At 35.4% G+C, this 23,847-nt stretch overlaps 1 long non-coding RNA gene across 6 annotated transcripts; it reads right to left on the bottom strand.

Annotated features, from left to right (window-relative positions):
- Nucleotides 1-356: 356 nt before the first annotated feature.
- On the bottom strand, nucleotides 357-5,757 carry LOC131632662 (uncharacterized). 6 transcript variants are annotated; one of them, XR_009293073.1, is made up of 8 exons: nucleotides 5,359-5,757; nucleotides 4,867-4,965; nucleotides 4,672-4,756; nucleotides 3,576-4,345; nucleotides 3,138-3,189; nucleotides 2,484-2,594; nucleotides 2,356-2,410; nucleotides 357-2,227 (listed from the first exon to the last, which is right to left on the bottom strand). It is a non-coding gene; the product is annotated as an uncharacterized LOC131632662 (long non-coding RNA). The 6 variants fall into 6 exon arrangements; XR_009293071.1 differs by having other exon boundaries at nucleotides 3,138-4,345; XR_009293070.1 differs by having other exon boundaries at nucleotides 2,484-3,189.
- Between the last annotated feature and the right edge of the window lie 18,090 nt (nucleotides 5,758-23,847).

Below are 23,847 nucleotides of genomic sequence, written 5' to 3'. Positions count from 1 at the left end.
CTTTTATTTCTCTTTCTTTTGATCGATGAAAGTCTTAATACCTTGAGAATTCTTATGGATTCTTGGTAAAGACGAGATCACTACCTATTTTCTTTTCGTGCGATATTGCTTTTGGAGAGTGATCTATACATCGCTTCTCTCGCATACATTAGCACATAAAGTTTTGACAGGCCTCGTTGTAGGGTGATTTCTACATAAATCACTTGGCGATCTGCTTAACCTAGCACAACATATCGTGTTCCGAATAAAAAAAGATCAAACATGGAAGAGAATTATATGCGGTTGATTTAAGACTTATGGAAGTTTATCGTGTAGTCGCTATGATTTTATCAAGCTTCTGATAAATTTCCATTGAATTTAAATCCGAGAACATCCTTCACTCACCATCGATCTTTATTACTAACTTTGATAACATACTTGACAAGCTTCAAGATGGTTATATTTAACATCTAACAATTGACTTTAATTTCCGCACTTTTATTATATTGCTCTTTATATTTCTCGCTTTATGCTTTATTTTATCATTTCATCATGTTTATGCTCCCGCCATTTTCTCTTTGTCCATTTTGACATTTATATTCCGCTATTTTCTCTTTGTCCATTTGGAAGTTTTGTTTATGTTTCCGCTATTTTCTTTTTGTCCATTTGGACCATACTCTATTTTTATGCTAAAACATTAATAAATAACTTAAAATCTAAAAAATACTTAAGGCCCTATGGACTATTGGTTATTATCCCGAGCATTTTAGAGACTTGGACTTGTTGGACTTAGTACCTCTGGACCCTGTTATTCTGTTGTTACTCTATTGTTATTCCATCTGTCTGGCATTGGATTGTTGTCTGTTTGTGTGTGTAGGTATTTCCTCGAAAGCCCTTGATGGTTAATTCCAAGGCGTCGTGATAAGTATTTTATCCAAAAACAGCCGCTACTCTGCCCGATTTTCATCAGAATTTTAATGTGCTTAATGCAAAGTGGTGCTAAAGATAATAAGTTCATCTGGATCCCCAAGTGGTAATGTGTTGGCTTAGTTTTGATAGTCTAAAGGATGGGAAATCTACCTTGACTCTTAATGTCAAGTGTTGGCTTCTTTTTGGTTAGATTGTTCTTTCCTTAGCTTTTATTTTATACACTAGGATAGCCTCTTCATCTCCCCCCCTTCATAGATTTTCAAAATCTTCTCCCTTTTTCCAAAATCTTCTTATGTTTGCAATATTTTTAAAAATATTTCTCTAAAATATCTTCTGCCCTTAGTGGCTTTTCTTTCAAAGTTTAGACACGATTAATTGTTGTAGTGAGTTGCGATACCCCACGATTTTGAGATTGATTGATATAATGGAATCTTTTCCACGTGAAAGAGCATGTGATAACATGACCATGATCTTGATTCAGTTCAAAAATACTTCCACTTCAGATGCTTCTGCCATAGACCAACCTCAGCCATCTGCTCAACCGGCTCTAAATCCTCCAGCTTCAGATGCATCTGCTCAACCGTCTCCAAATTGGCCAGAAATCCCAATTTATGCAAGTAATAGTTGCAACTAATTCCAATTTTGTCAATCATATGTAGCTAAAAGTTAGGTAGTCTCCATTTTTGAAGAAGACATATCACACACTCTGTATCCAAACTTGGTAATTTTAGCTCAGTTGAATAACTCATTGTTATGTAGCGGGGAAAATCTGAGATCAAAGCCATTAATTGACTCGACTCAATATTTCAGTGAAAGTCGCCACCGCGTTTTATTGTTTCCAAAGGAAATGGGAAAAGAACGAAAAAACCCAAAGTTTGTTTTAATAAAACAAAAAGAGATCTTAGGTACGGGTATTGATTATACAAGGGGAAGGTTTTAAGCACCCCTCATATCTATGGTATTCCACAGGAACCTTTTTGAAAATCTGTGTCGTGTGCTAAAAAAAGGATTTGTTTTATTTTTAAAATAAGCTCGGCGAGACATTAAGCCTTGTGCCTACATACCTCCTCGGTGCAATGGAGAAGTCAGAGCTAATGTAATTCCACTTAAAAGGGAAAAGATTTTTAAAAGGGATAAACACTTTATCATCGTTGAAGAGAAATACTCATCCATTGATTTTGATCATGAGAACAAATGGATTCTTTGCATCACAAATGAAAGAAGGGCTCCAACTCGGATGAAAATCAACGAGTATGCCAACTGTTGGTGTGAAGCACATATCAAATACTTTCTCACAAACCGCATAAAGTTTATCCTCCTGCATAGTCATGATTTAATATTTTATATGAATGTAACAGCCAAATTTTGCAATTGTAGGCATTAGAATGTTATGTTAAAGTTATTTCTATTTGTAAAGTAAACCAAAGTAACAATAGAAAGACTTACTGCCTTTAACTGGCCATGAATATAGTCCACAAGTCGTTGGTTGGACATGCAATCCCTATACGCATAGGAGGTTATATAATAGTAATGTAATTAAAGTGAGAATTCAGAGTAAAAAAAGGAATATTTACCATTTATATGCAGCTGGTAACATCAAGACGGTTTTTAGAGGAAATCTGAGTAACCTACCATATCCTATCACATGCTATCACAAGAAACTCATCATCATCACAAATCTTAACCTGTGGAAAAGTATATATAAATAAGTAAATAAATTCAAACTAGAGCAAAGAAAATAGATAATGACTTCTATCAAAGAGCATGAGAACCTTAAACTATGCACAAATAATATAAGAAATAAAGTAATAAATTGTCCAAAGAAATAAAATTTTGAGTATGACCATAAATAAAACAGAGGCAAGAAAAGCGGCAAGTCTTTTCTTCTTTAAATAGCATGATATACAAAGCAATAGTTATTTCCAAAAGCAAAACAAATTAACAAATAAACAAAATCAAAAATGAAATTCAATATTTAGAAGATTTTAGTAACGTTACGTTACTTGGCCACCAAGGACGGCGACAATGAAAGAAAGAAAATTAATAGTATGGTTCTTCATCCTTTGAAAACTAACAGTATGGTTCTTAATCCTTTGAAATTTTTTCCCATGCTGCAGCATGAACATCGTTGTCTGTCTCAGTTACTTCCTGTTATATTTAAATCATTCTATAGTAGGAATTAAGTTGAATAAACTATAAATGCTAACAGTAATATCAAATTTTTAGACCTGTATATCAAATTTATAACAATCCTCAAATTAAACTCCTTCGGACATTATGCTGCAACAACAATAATCGCATGGTCAGTTATGTAGAAAATATCCGAATTCTTCGACCCCTACAAAAACTAGCAACCACTGCACTGATACCAACTTTACAACACAAATTTTTGTTATTTCACCAAATCAGTATTCCCATTAAAAAATACTCAGCAAACTATTTGATCACATTGCAAAAGTCCAACACAAAAACCATAAAACTGCAAAAAATACCATTCCCAAAGGACAGCGCAAAATGATTAAATCATGGGGTTTTTCATCAAAATTATAACAGAAAAGAGCAGGGTTCACACTTTTTCTTTTCCTGGAGTGCGCAAAATTAGTCAATAGTTTGCTTTTGGACACAAAAATACCATGTTGCAGCTAATGAAGTAAGCATAAAAGTACCTTATCCTCATCTTTCAAGGAAGATTTTGCTAAACCTTTTCTAGAACTACCTTTCACATGTCCCTTCTTTTTCTTGTCCTCCAGCTCCCGCAAAGATGACCCACCATCAACCTCGGTTCTTTCTTCTGTTTTTCCACTACCTTTTTTCTTGTCCTTCGACTTTCAGGAAGATGGCCCACCATCACCCGTGGTTCTTTCTTCTGAAATTTTGCTACCCTTTTTAACTGCATCAACAACAATAGCTACTTTCACATCAAAGCTACGATCGAGTCCCTTTTCTGCAGATGTTCTTGCTGATTTTACTTCTGAATCACATGTTCCTTCAGACACCTTTTTTGGCCAACATGTTGTAATACTTGGATGAAAAGATATAAAAATATTGAAAAAAAGTTTTAAAAAATTGTAACAGAAAGAACTGCACAACCTCAACTCTGGTCCTCTATTTTCTTTTAGGGTATCTGACATGATAGAAAGTCTTTAGTTGTTGCTCTTTCCTTGGCAATGATGACTTTAGCGTCACTTGTAAAATAATGGATCTAATAGTAAGGTTTTGAAGATATCAAGAAGAAGTGAAAGTGTAGGCATGGATCTAATTGTAAGGTTTTGATGGCAATGATGGTATATTGAAGCACCTTTACAGGATATCATAAACTCATACACTTCGAAAACGCTGTTCTTTTTACCTTCATGTTATCATCATATGTCGCAACACCGATAAACTTGTAGTTATCTGTAAGCATAGTCAACATCCATGGGCTTGCATAATTATGCTGCAACAAAAATCAGAAACCTATTTCATTATAAATAAACCAATGCATAGTTGAATGTTACTTGCTTAGCCTCGTGTCTGTAGCATAATTGTGTCCAAACTGCCAACATATCAAAACATGATTGGTCACCGACGAGGGATTTTCGATTACAACATTTTTAGTGTCAAATTGACAAGTAAAATCCAAACCCATACACATCGACCTTTATATCATATTGCTTTTTATCTCCTTGACGTAACGTTATCGTGTTGGTGAAAATGCTGACTTGAAATTTCAAACACATAAAACCCATACACACAGATAAAAATAATAAAGAAATAACTTACAGCTTGTTTAAGTCCACGTTCTTTTGTTTCATTAACTTTCTGCAGCTTGTGAATATATTTATAAACCCTTTCTCAAACATTTACACTGTCGATTTAGCATAAAACTGATTAACCAACCGCAAAACAAAATCGTTTGAGCAAAAATCAAATTTACCAAAATAAAAAAGTTAACAAACTTCATTTGGCAAAGAAAACCTGGTCATCGCTCTTCGTCCTAAGCCCATAACCACTTCTATCGGGTGCTGCAATTCCGAGTGGCTACTGACACGCTTCCGTATCTCGTCCGACGATATTCTAAGACACCATAACAATAAAACATAAAGAACTACAAATCTCAAACATAAAAACTAAGAAAGTGATTAGTTTGGAACTTTCATCAAACAATTTGCAGGCAAGGTGCAAAGTTGCGTATTTTGATAGCACGTTGTTAACACAAACAAATCTAACAGTAACAACATCAAATGTGTTTAACACCAAACATTTCTCCCTAAAAAAAACCATACCAATCATGAACCATACTTACTGTTTGTGTAAAACAAATTTAACATATAACAGAATAGAAAATGATTAGAGGGGTAAGAAGGTTGAAACTCAATTATTTGTCTACAAAATGTTAGCATAAGGTTATTAGCTTATAAATCGACAAAATGAATCTAACATCATATGTAAAATTACTAAAGGACATACCTTTGTTAGCTTAAAAACTCAGCGAAAAAACTCAACTCAGGCTTAACCTTATGAATCTACCATACTTGAAATCAACACACACTAAATCAGAAGATTTCAAAAAAAAAAGATGAAACCCTAAATTCATAACCCAACTTATTTGCACGTCGTAAGCTGATTCGCACACCATTATTTTTTCGGTGTGATACAAATATACCAAAAGAGATAGGAGGATGGTGATGATTTTGTTACAGAATGAAGGTTGGGGAAGACAAAGAATAAGAAGAAGAACAAGAAGCAGAGGGGGGAGGTTGTGGAAGAGGGAGAAGAATGGCGCAGAGAGAGAAAGAGAAAAAAGAGAGAGAGAAAGTGAAAAAAGAGAGAGAATGAGATAGAGAAAAAGGACGTGAGATAGATAGATATGTTACTTTTTTCAGTTAGAATGGTGTATTAGCTAAGGTTTTGATACATATGCAAGGGTATTAAGGGTTTTTTTTCAGAACTATTAAAGTTCTTATATGGTAGATATTTCAAGTGGTTCCCTTAAACAAGATATACATGAGTATTTTTCTTTTAGTTTTGTAGGTGTTTCAACATCTTTATGTGTTTTGGATTTTTGTTCACAAAAGTGTTTTATTCTTAAGGTTACCCAATCATTTGTATTTCAATCATCAATCAAGATCACAATCTTGAGGTTCCATTTTTTGGTGTTGTGCTCACTTCATCTCTAGGAGAGATCACCAAGAACCCATATTTGTTTAGCTTGTATATGTTATACTAACCCAAAATACCCAAAATATTGCTTTGTTCCTTTTCTATGTTTGTGTTTTGTAGGTATCAAGCCAAAGCATCCATTAAACAATGCATTTTTCAACATTTTCACCAGTGAAAATCGATTTGCATAAGAGAGCAATCGATTTGCACAACTGTTTTCTGCGCCAGAATTTCCTTTTGATCAGTGCAAATCGATTTGCATAAAGTGCAAATCGATTGCATCAGTGCGAAATTTGAAAAATGGAGGCAATTTTCAGCTTTGTGGGTTTTTGCATCATTTTCATTTATTGGGAGAATATTCTTGATCTCATTCCCTACCTCATCATTGTTAGACGATGTGACAGATCTTGAAGGGGGTGAATAGATCCCTTGTTTATTTTTCGCACTTTTTAAATGATAAGCGAAAGCTCCCAGATTCAATGTCGTCTACAAATAATCCGTTATTGGAATGACTGGATATGCGAAACCGAATGGTCAGACATTGATGAAGAGTGATTCAACACTTAAGTATATCAATTTGCTTAATGTAGACACCTAATGATTATTACTACCAATAATTTGTTTTAAGATAACGACAATAATTTGTGTGTTAGTTAATTTTTCAAATACTTGGTGTGCAAAATACACGAAGTTCGAACAGCTCACAATCATACGAATTATTGTGAATGAAAGTAAAATGCGAAAAGTAAGACAACACCTAATTTGTTTAGGCAGTTCCCCTTGTCGTCCTTGCGTAGGGTACGTCTGCCCCTAATTCTAAATTTAGAATTAGGATATATGCTATTAGGTTGCAAAGTGTTTACAAGAGAAGAATAGTTACCAATACCCAATTTTACAATAGTAGAAAATTGATTTAATACTCTTCTCTTCCCTTGATTCGAGCTAAGCCAAGTTTGTCAAATCCTTCGAAGAAACCTCTAGTTAACGCTACTTGTTTGCATGTTATGAACGTTCCACAAACCTTTCACTCGGTTGATTTCGATCTCAAGAATTTGACGCCAAATCAATCTTCACAATCCTCCGGTTACCGTGATATAATTGAGCAAACCCACAATTCCTCAATCTCTTCACTCGGCTGAATTTGATGAAGCTTTGATTTATGCAAAAACCACCAAATATTCAAGATCTTGGAGGAGAAAATCCCAAAGATTTTATCCAAGAAAAAACCCACAAAAGCTCAACCCAATGTTGAATCTCTAACTTGAGTTTGAACGTTATCAATCCATCAAAGCACTATGATCAACAAGAATTATGGTGTGTAGTTGTTGAAGAATGTTTGGATGATTGAAGATGAAGAGCTCTTTGTGTATATCTTTCACTTTTTCTTGTATTTTTCTGAAAAATGACATTCAATGATATTATATGTGTTAGCCAAAAAATCAATGGATCAGAATGCAGCAAAGAAAGCTTATCAGTAGCAAGCGACCGACTGCTTCCACAAGGATAGTCGGTGCATCCACTCCTGAACCAAGCAAGAGGCGAGATTTTTGCTCTATGCATCAACCGTTATAGGGGAGTGCGTTGACGCATTTGGCCAAATTATTGACTCCTAGTATACGTCGACCGTTTGAGTCGGCGTGGTCTCTCCCGATGGTGATGGAATCAATTTTCACATAGCCATGCGTCGACCCTAGTGAGTCATGCATCGATGCATACTGGAAATTCGTTACTTCCAGTTTTGAGCCAACTATTGGGTCGGCGTGAGCTGTCTCAAAGTTGATCCAAGGTAGATTTGTGTTGTATGAGTTGACTCAAGGATAGTATGCATCGACGCATCCAGTGTTTACTCCCAAAACCACTTATTTCTTTGAGAGGGTATTGACACTGCAATGAGAGGGTTTTGACATCATTAAAATACATTTGGAAGTGTATGCCCTCACATACTCCCCCTTTTTGATGATGGCAAAACCTAAGTCATGTAAGATCAATTTGGCGCACGAATTGAGTAAGCTCCCCCTGATTGTGTGCATTATGTAATTTCGTAGTTTCCTGCACAATACCCTTATTTTCTCCCCCATTGACAACATCAAAAAGGGAAATCATATATTTGAAGGTAACACAATACATGATATCAAAAACGTTTAAAATGCTTCATGTATGAGTCGACCCATTATTTACTTAGGTCGACCATGCTCTGTTTATGCAAAAAAGGCCATTTCATGATGTGTATGCTCAATTTTGTAATAATTATGAACCCTAATCACAAAGACATTATTATGGATGACAAACACAAATTTGCAGCCAATTTTCCTATCAAATTCGTACTTTTCCTATCCAATTTGCAGCCAGCAAAGTCGGAGTCAGAGTAGCCAACTAATGAATAATCACCTCCCTTGGAGGACCAAAGACCATGCTTTAGAGTACCACAAAGATACTTAACTATACGCTTTACGGATTTTAGGTGAGACTCCTTGGGACATGATTGAAATTTGGCACACATATAAACACTAAACATAATATCGGGACGGGAAGTGGTAAGATAGAGAAGTGAACCGATCATACCTCTATACCTTTGTACATCAACTTGCTTACCGTTTTCATCTTGATCTAGATTTACCACAGTAGGTGAAATTATGGTATGACAGACTTAGGATGTTACTCATGATGTCAAGACATCTGATCTATTATTAACGTAGCAGAGGCAGAACAAAAAGTTCCCCTAATTGTTAATTACCCCTAAGGAGGAGTCAATGAGAACTGGGATCATATAAGTTCAGTCAACATAACTAGATTGTAAACGTTATTGGTTCATTAAAGGAACAACTATCAAACCTAAACCTGATGTTATACACGATGTCACAACATCCATGACTGAACAAACAAAACATTGCAGAAGATAAATAACACAGATAATTGTTAACCCAGTTCGGTTTAAACTACCTACTCTGGGGGCTACCAAGCTGTGGTGTCGTTTTTTTACCTCCCCGTTTCACTTGGGAGGACGGCACGCTAGACCCTTCACGCAAAATTTGGAAGGAGTATGCGCCCGGGATGGGATGAATTTTGTTTCAGTTCTTCCTACGATATCACACGAACTTTTTAATTGTCCTAACGAGTAGGAGAGGGGAAAAATATCTCAAATTAACCCTAGGAGTTTGCTAAGTGTGGGGATTCACCTAGACTAGAAATTCTGGAGTCCGGGAGGTCGGTTATACATAGGGAAGAGTTTAAGCACCCTACATATCCGTAGTACTCTACGGGAACCTTCTCTGTGTCAATGTGATTGTGTTTGTTGCTTGTTATTGGGAAAGTTTCTCCTTTGTGTTAGGAGAAGGAATTGAATTGAATCGAAAAGACAGACAAACAGACTATTTTTGGTATTTTATTAGCTCGCTGAGATTCCTTGTGAACCTCATGCCTACATATCCCTAATGGAAGTCATAGCTTAATGTAGTTCGGGGAACTAATTAGGGAAATTAATGATTTTTGGTGCCTTGCTTGAAGCTCAAGGTTGAAGCTTGAATTAAATCTCTGTTTACAGTAAAGAGACATGAAATCATCTTGACAGAGAGGTATTTCTACTATTCCACCACAAAAATTTTAAAAGTGACAGAAAAACTAAAATGATGTTTCATTAAGAGAGGGACCCCACTTGGTTGATCAAGCATGACAGTCACGTGTCTCTTGAATGAAAGATTCTCAACCAAATTAGGGAAAGTTGTACTAGTCTAGGTTGTGTGCCAGATCATGTCTTTCACGAGTCCTAAATGGGAGAATGTTTGAAATGATTGTTTTGTTTGAAATGATTGTTTGTTTGAAATGATTGTTTGGTTGTGGTGAGATAGGAGAAATACCTACCTATGAAGATGAGCTATGTCTATCTACTGTTTGAAAGATTTGATTTTGAGCTGGCTTGAATGAGGCCCAAGCTTGAGGCTTTTTGGTTGATTTAGTATTTATTATGGAGGATGATTTTACTGGGGATTGACTTAAATTAAGAAGTCTTTGTGCTCTGTACAAAGCCCGACATGTTTGTGAATCGTCATTGGCCAGTCAAAAGAAGTGTCTCCTCTCTCAAATCCTATTCGTCCGTTCAGTCAGCAGTGGGCCCAGGGCCTGATTCGTTTGACTTTTCCATTTATCCATATATCTTTATATTTATTTTGTGTGATGTGTGTAATTAACGACTAATGGTTCGATCCCCAGCACTCACGCTTCTCCCATTTATTTTTGTATCAAAGACATTGTTTCCAGATCTAGTATACATGCGCCCACACAAGACCATCATACACCCTCTCATCCAGGCCATCAGATACGCGCCCAGCTTGATCTAACGCACCTGGAGATGCAGTCCACCATGGACATTCATAGAGCCACCATACAAGATTACACGCCCAGGTTTTTACAAATTTTTTCTATATATTTATCATGGATTGTTTTTATTGTTTTTCCCAAACTAATTAAATCCTTCTTTTATAAAAAATAATAGAATTCATTTAGATTAGTAAAATTAGTCTTTAGTGATTAATTTAAATTAGTTAATAAATAATTAGTTAATATTTTTTAATTAGGGTAATTAGTTGATAATTCTAATTAGGTTAATTAGATAATTAATTTAATTTAGGTTAATAATTAACTTAAGGTAGGTTTAATTTAATTTAGCTAATTTAGGTTAGGATCAATTTGTTAATCGTTTTGGTCGAATTAATCGATTGCGATGATTAATAATAAACTATTCAATTTACAATTACCCCCTAAACAATTAAAATAATATATTCAAATAAGTTTATTTGCTAAGGGTTTTAACTGATTCAATTGGTTACGATAATTAGTAATCCCTCCTTAATTCGTTAATTGTTTTAATCAAACCTATTGATTACTATGATTAACGATAAATAATTTACTTAAAAAACACATCAATTTGCTAACAGTGATAATCGAATAAATCGATTAGAATAATTAGCAATTCTTTATTTTATTTTTTAATTATGGTGATCAAACCTATTGATCATCGCGATTAATGGAACACATTATAATTAGGGTTGTACGCCATATTAAAACACAATTTCTTTTACAAAATTACAAACTACGAATTTTCAAAACTGCGATAAGGTAATTCAAAATACCTTCACACATTCATACTAATTCTAAGGCGTACAACCCTTCCCGAACTACGTAGACTCTGATCCTCCCTAAGGAGGTACGTAGGCACTTGGATAACCAAGGCGAGTCCCCTTCCCCAAAACCTCAATTAGGTTTAAATCTCACTTTTCACCCTATTAAATTTCTGCCACAAACCTTACCATAATACTCTTATAAACCTTAAATGCAAACCTTAGGAAAGGGTTAAGGGTGCCTAACACCTTCCCTTGACTTGAATATAATAACTTACCCAGATCTCTTAACTGCATAGGGTTTCCTATTTTCCCTGGTAGAATAGGTTTAATTTTTAGGGCAGGTTGCTACACGTTTTACCTTCTTGATGAAAGAAGATAATGATGCTTAGACAAGAAGATTATATTTAGAAACTTCATACGGGATTGAGGATTTTAGATTGCATTGTTCAATCATTATACACAGAGAAGAGTATTATCAAAATCTTCATGCGGGAGTGAAGACTCTGATAAGGTAACCTCTGTAGTTAAGGTTTATGATCAGGATTTAATGTTCGGAGTAGGGTCTAGAACGTTTCTTGATGGAGAAGCAAGCATTTGTAGGGTTGGTTTACTTTCAATCCATGGATTTCATGCTTACAATTAAATTATGGAGTGAGCAGTGGGTGAATTCTGTTGAAGTATGGCTATTTTCCGCTGCATAGCCTCTGGTGCAACCCCTATTATAAAAGAAAGATTCTAGGGTTATTTATATTCAACAGAATGTATGGCAGAACCTTACAGCTATAATTAAAGTGTCAAAGATACTTGAGTAATCTCTCAAGTCCACTCATAATGGCATGGTTTATTAGAGCTGATGAATGTCAACTGATAAATGATATTCATAATCATCTGCAAGTGTGAACCTTGAAGAGTTTCAAGGCTGAAGTGTTCCTAGAAGGAGGAACGGATGTCCTACTGGATGTTGGGACATTAGTACTGGTATGCAGCTACCAGTTAAAGAACAGATGTTCTGGTGCTAAACTAATGCAGTGTGAGTACATTGGTTTGGAACCTACTCCTGATCTGGAAGAGGAGACATCTGATTATAAGTTGATCAGGACACGATCAACATGTACTTCTACTCCAAATCTTAATTTATGGGAGTTTAGAAGTAAAAGCTCAATGCTAAAGAAGACTCATGAAGGTATTCCTTTTTGATACTTTATGTTTAAATCAAGATGAGCTTATATTTGGTATCTTCTTCTGATAAAAGGAACCAGATATGTGGATTGTCATTCATAACCATAGAGCAGTTGTTGGAGCTGAATACTGTGTCTCAACCACAATGAAATATGGTCACGAATGTTGACTTCCCTTGTTGTTATCCAGAAATGGTAGTGTTATGTAGAATCAAGGAAGTCAGATGGCTCAGAAGAATTTGACTAATTCAGTGTTATACCATAACTGAGTCTGTTCCAGAAACCTAAATGAGGGAATCTCCTCTATAGGTATAGACTATGGTATCCATCATCTCAAAATCATAATGAAAGTCTAAAGAAAAGCTTATTGAGATGTTGGCTATTCTATTCCTTGATATGTCTGGATGTTGCTGATATTTACACTCTATTGTTTCCACCCCAAGTGTTATGAATTAGATGTTAGAGATGTTAACCAAGAACCATGAAGGATGATGTCATATCAGATGTTACAACATCATCTCAAGGTCATCAGTTTTTTTCTTTTTGTTGTTTTTCCCAAGAGGAAAATATATAAGTGTGAAGAGGTAATCAGTTAGAATGATCTAGTGTGAGTAGTAAATTCTAACTGACTAACTGGTAAGTACTTTGATGGGAGAATTAGTACTTATTAGATGTGCAGCCTGAATGCAAGAGTCTTGTACTCTGTCGGGAGCTGAGTATTTGTATGAAGAATTCATGGACTAGTGTGAACTAAATGTTAATGCTCACTGTTATCTTCACAAGTTTAGGAAGGTTGGCAATGGTATCTAGTGAAGCATACTGTTACTGTTAAATATCTTGATGGGAGTTGGATATTTGCAATAACTTTATGAAGAGAAGAAGTATGTGATGAAGAAAAAGCTCTACATGAAAATACATCATCACTACTATTGAAGACACCAGAGAGATAAGGTTCAGACTTATCTGATGAAGATTGACTTATGGTTATACAATTAAAGTTTCTTCTACTTTAAGTTGCAGAGTGTGGAAATCTGAATCTTGTGTAGCAAGCAAACTGAAGATTCTAAATTTGGAAACTGTGACAAATTCCAAATGAAGGGTGCTTCAAGGACGAACATCAAAGATGTCCTAAACTTGTATATCTCAGGGGGAGTAATAGAGTATGAAGATCGGCAAGGACAATGTTCTTCTTCTTCTATTCATATGGTAAGTTTTTCAAAAATAAATCTCTTAAAGCCAAAAGAACAATGTCATACAAGATGTCAGAACATAACTCAAGACATGTTTTATCCTTGAAAACCAACAAGGATCATTCTTTGTATTATCATCTAAAAACATGTGTTAATGGTGTATATCACTTGTTCTGATATAGTGCATGTTCCAACTATTGCACAAGTCCACCTGATGCAGTTCTTTCTCAAATAACATCTCTTGATCAAGAATTTTTTTAAAGTCTAGGTATGTTATTTGAATTGCTTAGGTTTTTAGAGTCATTTTTTTCCTTCTTTTCTTTTCTTTTTATTCTTCTCATGAGTCTTATTTGAGTCTCTCATGTTCTTCTTTCGGATATGAGTTAAGTCTAGAGTCTAGGTTATGTTTGTCAAATTGTGACAAGCATAGGGTATAAGGGTAATGTTTAGACATTGTTAAGTCTGAGGTTATTATTTGCAGTTGTTTTGTAAAGATATTTGTTTAGTCTTGTTTTGAGTCATGAACACAAATTGTTTCTTGTGTTCTAAGTCATTCTATAGAGGTCTATTGTCTCTATGGATAGTCCAAGTTATTGACTCATTCTAAAGTCATGAACACTGATTGTCTTGTGTTCTGAATTATCCAATATAGAGGTCTGGTTCTCTATGTCTGTAAATGGATAATCCAAGTGTTTAAATTTTCGTCAGTGAGTGTCCTTTTATGCTCTAAAAGAGGATGTTGTGTCAATATGTGTCGTAGCATAGTTCTCAGTTTGAGGGGGAGCATTTAGTATTTTCTTCCTCATGCGCATCATGGCCTCTGTTTTCTCCTTCTCTATGAAGATGATATCTGTCATGTTATGTTTCCTATGCTATAGTGAGTTCTCCTTCAACAAAGCCTTTGTTTTATTATGGCTAAAAAGGGGGACAAGTGGTTATGTTATGTTATCTCTGAAGAGCAACTTTTAAGGGGGAGAAACTTTGTGTGATCTATGGGATCCTTAAAAGAGAGAGAGAACATTGGAGTTGGACCTGCCAAAAAGATGTCCTAGTATGATGTTTCAACATCATAAAAGAAGAATGAAGACTGTTACTTCTAAAGTTTGAAATATCATAAACAGTGACTACTGAAGACTTCTAAATTGCTACTATTGAATTGTAATGTTTAAACCCTTGTATTTTTTATGCTTCTGTAATACAAAGGTTATATAAATTAGTTTTAGCCAAAATAAGCCAAAGGGGAAGATTGTTAGTTCTTTTGAGGATTGGCTTTATGTTTGGTAAAACTAATTTAGCAGCAATAGGTTAAATAGAATTATAACTTGTAAGAGAAAGCAGGTTGAAGTTCTATTTACTGGAGAAACATGTTGTGTTGAAATGTTTCAACATCTGGAACAACATGTTGAATAAGAAGTCGTGACATCGTAAATGACATCGTGTTTGAGATGACAGTTTGGATTCTGTTATAAGAGAAACAAAATATTCCTAAAACATTGGATCCTATGAGGAGCTATATCTAAGGATAACATTTAGGAAACTAAATGTGGAAAGATTTTATAGGAGAATCTGTTGCAAAAGTGTAACAACTTATTGTTGTTACTTGGAGCATATTTTATGGAGATATTTGTGGAGAATATCTTGGAGCACATTTTATGGAGATATTTGTGGAGAATATCTTGGAGCTTATATTGTGGAGTAATTTTAGCAACAGTTTGTTATGTCAGTTTGTTACGATTTAAAGGTCAAAAGAATCAAGTCGGAATATTGAAGATTGTGTAGTTTCTAATTGTGGAGACAATTTAGGAAACTTATGATTAAAGACCTTTTTTTTAGCAGAAGATTTCTGCTGATTTGTAACAAAAAATATAGCTGTGATTATAAGCCCAAGTCCAGTTGGGAATAGGTTATAAATAGAAGCTTTGTAACCTAAGTTTTGCACCAGCCGTAATTTTAATAATGTAGTTTCTAAGGGCTGAGTCTGTAGAGTGGACCTCCTAGATTGTGGGAAGGTCACCATGTTTTGTGGAGCTAGCCGGTTTTAGAAAGATGTAATCTTCAGGGTTAGCCGTGTAAGTGAACCACCTGGATTGTGGGATGGTCACTGATATGTGATTCTCGAAGCTGTTAAGCAAGAGAAGCTTAGTGTGAATCTCGAAGCCTGTAGGTAAGAGATGTTGTGTTCTTGGAGGAAGCTGTTAAGCAACTCCAGGTTATGTTTGTTTGTGTATTTAGAATGTTGGTGATTAGGCCGTCAGTGGCTGAGGTGTTGACTTCTAGAAATCATTGCTATGATTGGGAGTGGAATGGAGATATTCCATATTTAGGGAGGACCTAGGTAGAAGGGTCATTGGGTAGTGATTAAGTGAGGAGTTATAAACTGGGAGTTTAGCTCTAAATTGATACTGCTAATAGTGGACTTCATCCCTGGCTTGGTAGCCCACATAATAGGTTGATCGAACCGAATTGGGTGAACAATTCTGTTGTGTTTTTATTGCTTTCCTGCACTATTATTTGTACTCCTACCCTGTATGTTTTATAATGTTAGATCAGATGTCAAGACATCCTTATATGACATCTGAGTTCTGTCTTACCAGAATTTCATGACTCACTAGTCATAGACATAGACTTCTGTTGTTCTGAACACCTTGAGACTGTTAGGCATACAACTACCTCATTTGTGTAGAGAAAGAATTGTGGATTCCAGTTGCACATGGTTAGACTCAACCATTCACAAATAACTGACTATAATGTCACATTTTCTTCATGATGTAAAAGTATTCTTGACCAAGATACTTTTCTTGACATAAGAAGTCACTCCCCCTATTTGAGATAGTCTGAGCTTCTTCAAGGAATAAACTTTAAATGATGAATGGAAAATATAATACGCATCTTCATATCTTCAAGAGCCTCACCCTCTGTTCAACTGTCGTGCTGAACACACTCACTATAGCAATGTTGCTCCTTTACATTAAATACTCACACCAGAAATAAGATGTTATAACATTGTGTCTGACATTTATATTACCAGTATATTCCACAAGGTTCATATCTCTTTTTGCAACAGAGCTTTGTCTAACAACTTATCTCCTCCAGAAATGATCAACTGATGACCTCTTGACATTATAAGCACACACAGAGAGGTTGCCACAATCTCAACATAAAAAACTACCACTTCTTGTACTTTGTTGAGCATAACCTTACCATGTTTGGATCAGATCATGGTATGCTTAAGAAAATTTGAAATCCTTCTTGATATGGTGTTTCTCAATCTCACACATTGATTAACATGCTCCTTGAACCGTAAGGATCCTCCTTTATTCATGAAGTGAAGTCTTCATTATGAAAGTAATTATGTATTTCCAGAACAAATTATGTCTGAACAAATTATGTATTACTAACATCTAGATCAAAACCTGCCCATTCTAATCCACATTATGTCTGAACTGCCACTTTAGACAATAATGTCGCTTTTTCAAACTTCACATGCATATTCTTAGACTTTCTTCCAGGATAATAGCACATTGTGATGTTGACATCACTCAAGACATAAGTTCATCTGAACCCCAAACTCAAACAAACTCTGACTATCCATAGAGATAACATGTCTCCATAGAATGATTTGGAACACAAGAAACAATTTGTGTTCACGACACAAAACAAGACTCTACTCTTTACAAAACAGCTGTAAAGAATGACCTCAGTCTTAACAATGTCTGAACACTACCCTTAAACCCTATGATTGTCACAATTTGATAACCATAACCTAGACTCTAGATTTTTCTCATATCCAAAAGAAGAACATGAGACTCAAACAAGACTCAGATGAAAAGACTCTATAAACCTGAGCAATTTAAACAACATACCTGGACTTTAACCAAAGTCTCGATCAAGAGATGTTATTTGAATAGGAACTGCACCAGCTGGACTTGTGCATAGGTTGGATCATACACTAAGTCAGAACAAGTGATACACACCATCAATTCATGTCTTTAGATGATAATGCAAAGAATATTCCTTGCTGGTCTTTAAGAATACACACGACTTGAGTTATGCTCTGACATCTTGTGTGACATTGTTCTTCTGGCTTAATGAATAGTCTATGAAAGACTTTACATTTGGATAGAAGCAGAATAACATTGTCTTTGCTGATCTTCATACTCTCTTACTCCCACTGAGTTATACAAATTTAGGACATCTTTGATGTTCGTCCTTGAAGTTCCCTTCAGTTGGAATTTGCCACAGTTTCCAAGTTCAGAAGCTTCTGTCTACTTTCTACACAAGATTCAGATTGCCACACTCTGCAACTTGAAGTAGAAGAAACTATGATTGTATAACCATAAATCAATCTTCAGCATACACGTCTGAGTCTTTTCATACAGACATTGTAAATATCCAGCTCCCATCAAGACATTTAACAAAGTCAGTATGCTTCACCAGATACTCTTGCCACACTTCCTTATTATGTGAAGATAATAGTGAACACGGACCTTTGGTTAAAACTAGTTCTTTATACATAACTAGAAGGACTTCTAATCTAATAGGTACTAAGTCTCCCGTCAAAGTACTTATTAGTTACCCAGTAAGATTTACTACTCACACTAGTTAATCCTGACTGATTTCTTCTTCTCAGTCTTGCATCCAGGTTCTACACCCAATAAGTACTAAGTCTCCAGTCAAAGTACTTATCAGTTATTCATTTAGAATTTGCTACTCACACTAAGCCATTCTGACTTATTACCTCTTCACATTTATACTTTCTTCTCTTGGCAAATATAATACACAGAAACTAAAGATCTTGAGACGATGTTGTAACATCTGATGTGACACCATCCTTCATGGTTCTTGGTTAAAAACTTTAACATCTAAATCATACCACTTGGGGTGAAAAAAGAATAATCCAATTATCAGCAATATCTAGACATATCAAGGAATACAGTAGTCAGCATCTCAATAAGCTTTTCTTCAGACTTTCATTATGATTTTGAGATGATGGATGCTATAGTCTGTACCTATAAAGGAGATTCCCTCATTTAGGTTTCTGGAATAGACTTAGTTACAGCATAACACTGAATTAATCAGATTCTTCTGAGCCATATGACTTCCTTGATTCCAAACAGCATTACCCTTTCGGGATAACAACTAGGGCAATAAACATTCTTGACCATATTTCACTGTGGTTGAGACACAGTATTCAGCTCCAACAACTGCTCTATGGTTATGAATGAAAATACACATATCTGATTCCATTGATCAGAGGAACACACCAGATGTAAGCTCTTCTTGATTTAAACATAAAGGATCAGAGAGGAATACCTTCATGAGTTTTCTTGTGGCTCTGAGCTCTTACTTCTAACAGAATTAGAGTAGAAGCACATGTTAATCGTGTCCTGATCAACTTATAGCCAGATGTCTCCTCTTCCAGACCAGGAGTAGGTTCCAAACCAATGTTCTCACCCTACATTAGTTTAGCACCAGAACATCTGTTCTTCAGCTGGTAGCTGCATACCAGTTCTTAATGCCCTGACATCTGGTAGGACATCCGTTCCTCCTTCTAGGAACACTCCAACCTTGAAATTTTTCAAGGTTCACACTTGCAGATGAATATGAATATCATTGATCAGTTGACATTCATCAGCTCTAATAAACCATGCCATTATGAGTAGACTTGAGAGATTACTCAAGTATCTTTGACACTTTAATTATAGCTGTAAGATTCTGCCATACATTATGTTGAATATAAATAACCCTAGAATCTTTCTTGTACAATAGGGGTTGCAGAGAGACTATGCAGCGGAAAATAGCCATACTTCAATAGAATTCACAAATGCTTACTCCAGATATTAGCTATAAGCATGACAACTAAGGATTGATTGCAACTCAACCCTACACAATGCTTGCTTCTGCAACAAGCAATAGACTAGACCTAACCAATATTCTGTCCTGATAAACTCACATAGATTCAGAGGTTACCTTATCAATCTCTTCACTCCCGCATGAAGGTTTTGATGCGATCCTTATCTGTCCATAGATACCGGTTGAATTAGTTTTGAAATTTAAATTCTTTACTCCCGCATGAAGTCTTTGGATTTAGTACTCCTTTGTTCCAGCATCATAGCTCTAGGTCAAGTTGGTCTAATCCTCCACATATAGGTCCATCCTCCACTTCAAGGGACCATACAATATGAACATTCCTTGTTCAAACAATCTTCTACCTTCACCACAACCAGAACGAATCCCTCATGGATCTCATCAAGAAACAGACATGATGCTTGCTCTGATACCAATTGAAATTCTGGTATGACAGACTCAGGATGTTATTCACGATGTTAAGACATCTTATCTGTTATTAACGTAGCAGAGGCATAATAGAAAGATCCCCTAATTGTTAATTACCCCTAAGGAGGAGTAAATGAGAACTGGGATCATATATGTTCAGTCAACATAGCCATATTGTAAACTTTATTAGTTCTTTAAAGGAACGAATATCAAACCTGAACCTGATGTTATACACGATGTCACAACATCCATAACTGAACAAACAAAAGATTGCAAAAGATAAATAACACAGTTAATTGTTAACCCAATTCAGTTTAAACTACCTACTCTGGGGGCTACCAAGCCAGGAAGAAGATTTCACAATCAGTAGTACTATTTTATCTAAACAAACTCTGGTTTACAGATTAACAAACTCTGGAAACCTGAACCTGATAAACAACCTTTATCTTAGACATCCATCCAAGACAAGAGAATCTCTGCTCACTCCCTAGTGATACCTAACTGTTACAACCCTGCAACAGCTATTTACACAATTAACAATGAACAATAACTTGATCTTGCTTCACAACTTCAATCAAGAACACAATACTCTACTCTTACCTACAGGTTTCGAGTGAGAACAATCACTTCTCTTACCTACAGGTTTTGAGAAGGACATGGCAGCCATCCCACAACCTGGGTGGTCTACCTATATAAACCCTAATGACTACATCCTTTCTAAACACGGTTTTCTATATAAAACTAGGTTACAAGGGTTTTTTTTATAACCTATTCCCAATTGGACGTGGGCTTACAAATCGCAGCACTCCTTGCTGTTACAAATCTGCAAAAATATTATGCTAAAATCAAGGTCTTTTAATCATGAGTTTCCTAATTTATCTCCTAAATTAGAAACTGCTGAATCTTCAATCCTTTAATCTGATTCTTCAATATTCTGATTTGATTCTTTTGACCTTTAAATATGCACCATATTGGATTACAAAATATTCCACGAATATCCTGTATCTCCATTCCAGTTTTGCAGGCGCGATGTCATGAGTTGATGTCACGACATTCCATATAACATCTTGCTTGTACCTGTTTTGTTCTTTTATATTTGCAAGATTTATACATTGTATTACATTTTGCTGCTATTATGTTTTAGCCAAACATAGATGCCAATCAGCCAATAAGAGCACCAACAATTGGCATGGGAGTGTCAGTAGCCTTGAAGTTTACCATATCAAACTGCTTGAGTAGCTCAATACAATACTTCGTTTGGCTTATAAATGTTCCTTCCTCGAGCTGCTTGATTTGAAGTCCAAGGAAATAGTTCAAATCCCCCATCATACTCATCTCAAATTCTCCCTGCATAACCTTAGAGAATTCCTTGACCAAAGACATATTAGTAGATCCAAAAATAATATCATCCACATATATTTGAACTAGAATAGAGTGTTTTCCATGACGCTTAATGAAGAGAGTTGTGTCAACCTTCCCTCTTGAGAATCCTTTATCTATTAGAAATTTGCTAAGGCACTCGTACCGAGCCCTAGGAGCTTGTTTAAGACCGTACAAGGCACGCTTAAGCTTATAGACATGGTTGGGATAATCAAAGTTTTTAAAACCGGGAGGTTGAGATACATACACTTCTTCATTAATATAGCCATTTAGAAATGCACTTTTAACATTCATTTGATATAATTTTAAATTTTTAGAGCAAGCATATGCAACCAAGAGACGTATAGCATCGAGTCGAGCGACTGGAGCGTAAGTCTCCTCATAGTCGATCCCTCCTCTTGATTATACCCTTAAGAAACAAGACGAGCCCTGTTGCGAGTTATAATTCCATTTTTTCGTCTAGTTTGTTCCTAAACACCCATTTAGTGCCAATTACTCGATGGTCTCGCGGAGGAGGGACAAGGTCCCAAACCTCATTTCTCTTAAATTAGTTTAATTCCTCTTGCATGGCTAAGAACCAAAGTTCATTGACTAAGGCATTGTCATACCCCAATTTTTGACCCTAAGATCATACATTGGTTGTAGTTTAATCATCAATCAAGAGCACCATTGTGAGACTCTATTCTTGATATTGTGTTTATCTCTGAGGGGAATTATCAAGCACTTTTATTTTTTATTTGTTTATACTAACCAAAATCAAAAAATATGTATTTTGTCTCTTTTGTTTATATTTTACAGGTAAAAGATCGGGCAAAAATCAAAACAGTGCAAGAAAGAAATTTTTGAAAATTTTGAAGATGGAAATCGATTTACCCAAGAGGGGAATCGATTTCCCTAGGGCGAAATTCAAAAAATATAAGGAGGGAAGTGTGACATCATTTTGGCACCTATTTTCTTTGATCATTTTTGTCATTTTACCAATTTTCTACCTCACCAAAATAAATTCCCTTCATTAAACCCACTTAAACCCCATTTTACCATTTTTACCATTTTTTACCATTTAAATACCATTTAAACACCTATTAAACACAAGTTAATTAACCAAGAGCAAAAACACCAAATTGCCACTACTCTTGCTCCCATCCTATAAATAAAGGTCTCTACTTCCTCATTTCTCAAGCTTGGAGAGCCAAAAACGTTCTTGCAAATTCATTTCTCACCCTTTCCAAAACCCTCACCCAAAGTTCATTTTCATAAAATTAGTGAGATTCACATTGAATCTTACTAGTTTTGAACTAAACCTCCTACATTTCACTCCTTTCTTTGTTTGTTCATCTCCAATTTTGAAGGATCTATACATTTTGTGCTTGTATTTGAAGCTACTTCAACATTTTGTTCAAGAATTGGTAAATTCCTAAACTCTAAGATGTAGATCTTTGTTGCTTGTGTTCAATGCATATTTGATGCTATATTGGTCCTATTTGATGGTGAATGGGTGAAAAATTCGTGCTCCAATGGATATGTGATCATAAGGTGTTTGTATGTTTGTCTAAATTGAGTTTTATAGTGCATAATGCTGTTTTTTTCAAAAACTGTGCGCAGGAAATCGATTTCCTCCAGAGGGAAATCGATTTCCACTCTGTTTTTTGCACCTGTTTTTGAAGTCTGAAGGCAGGAAATCGATTGCCTGCAGAGGGAAATCGATTTCCTTAAGGCAGAATGCTTGTTTTTGTGATTTTTGACTTGTTTTTAGTTCTAACTCTTCTTCTACTCCATTCTTTTGATATTTTCTTTGAATCACAAATTAGAGGCCTAATTTCTCTCTAATTTCAATGGACTTAGGGCGTCGATAGGATGAGAATCCAAATCCGCAATATTAAGTGATTGAAATTATGGATGAAAGGAGCTTTTGAATGTGGTTCCATCTTTTATTTCTTTTTATTTTGATCGATGAAAGTCTTAATACCTTGAGAATTCTTATGGATTCTTGGTAAAGACTAGATCGCTCCCTAATTTTATTTTCGTGCGGTATTGCTTTTGGAGAGTGATCTACATATCGCTTCTCTCGCATGCATTAGCACATAAAGATTTGACCGGCCTCGTTGTAGGGTGATTTCTATATAAATCACTTGGCGATCTGCTTAACATAGCGCAATATTTCGTGTCCCAAATCAAAAAAAGATCAAATATGTAAGAGAATTGTATGCGGTTGATTTAGACTTATGGAAGTTTATCGTGTAGTCGCTATGATTTTATCAAGCTTCTGATAAATGTCCATTGAATTTAAATCCGAGAACATCCTTCACTCACCATCGATCTTTATTACTAACTTTGATAACATACTTGACAAGTTTCAAGATGGTTATCTTTAACATCTAAAAACTAACTTTAATTTCCGCACTTTATTATATTGCTCTTTATATTTCTCGCTTTATTGCTTTATTTTATCATTTCATCATATTTACATTCCGCTATTTTCTCTTTGTCAATTTGGACGTTTATAATCCGCTATTTTCTCTTTGTCCATTTGGACGCTATGTTTATGTTTCCGCTATTTTCTTTTTGTCCACTTGGACCATACTTTATTTTTATGCTAAAACACTAATAAACAACAAAAATCTAAAAAAACGTTTAAGGCTCTCTTCCGGACTATTG

This window comes from Vicia villosa, unplaced genomic scaffold (assembly GCF_029867415.1).
Source record: "Vicia villosa cultivar HV-30 ecotype Madison, WI unplaced genomic scaffold, Vvil1.0 ctg.000977F_1_1, whole genome shotgun sequence".
Taxonomy (NCBI): Eukaryota; Viridiplantae; Streptophyta; class Magnoliopsida; order Fabales; family Fabaceae; genus Vicia; species Vicia villosa.
Note: the sequence above shows the minus strand (reverse complement) of the source record. Positions and strands in the feature narration are given on the sequence as shown.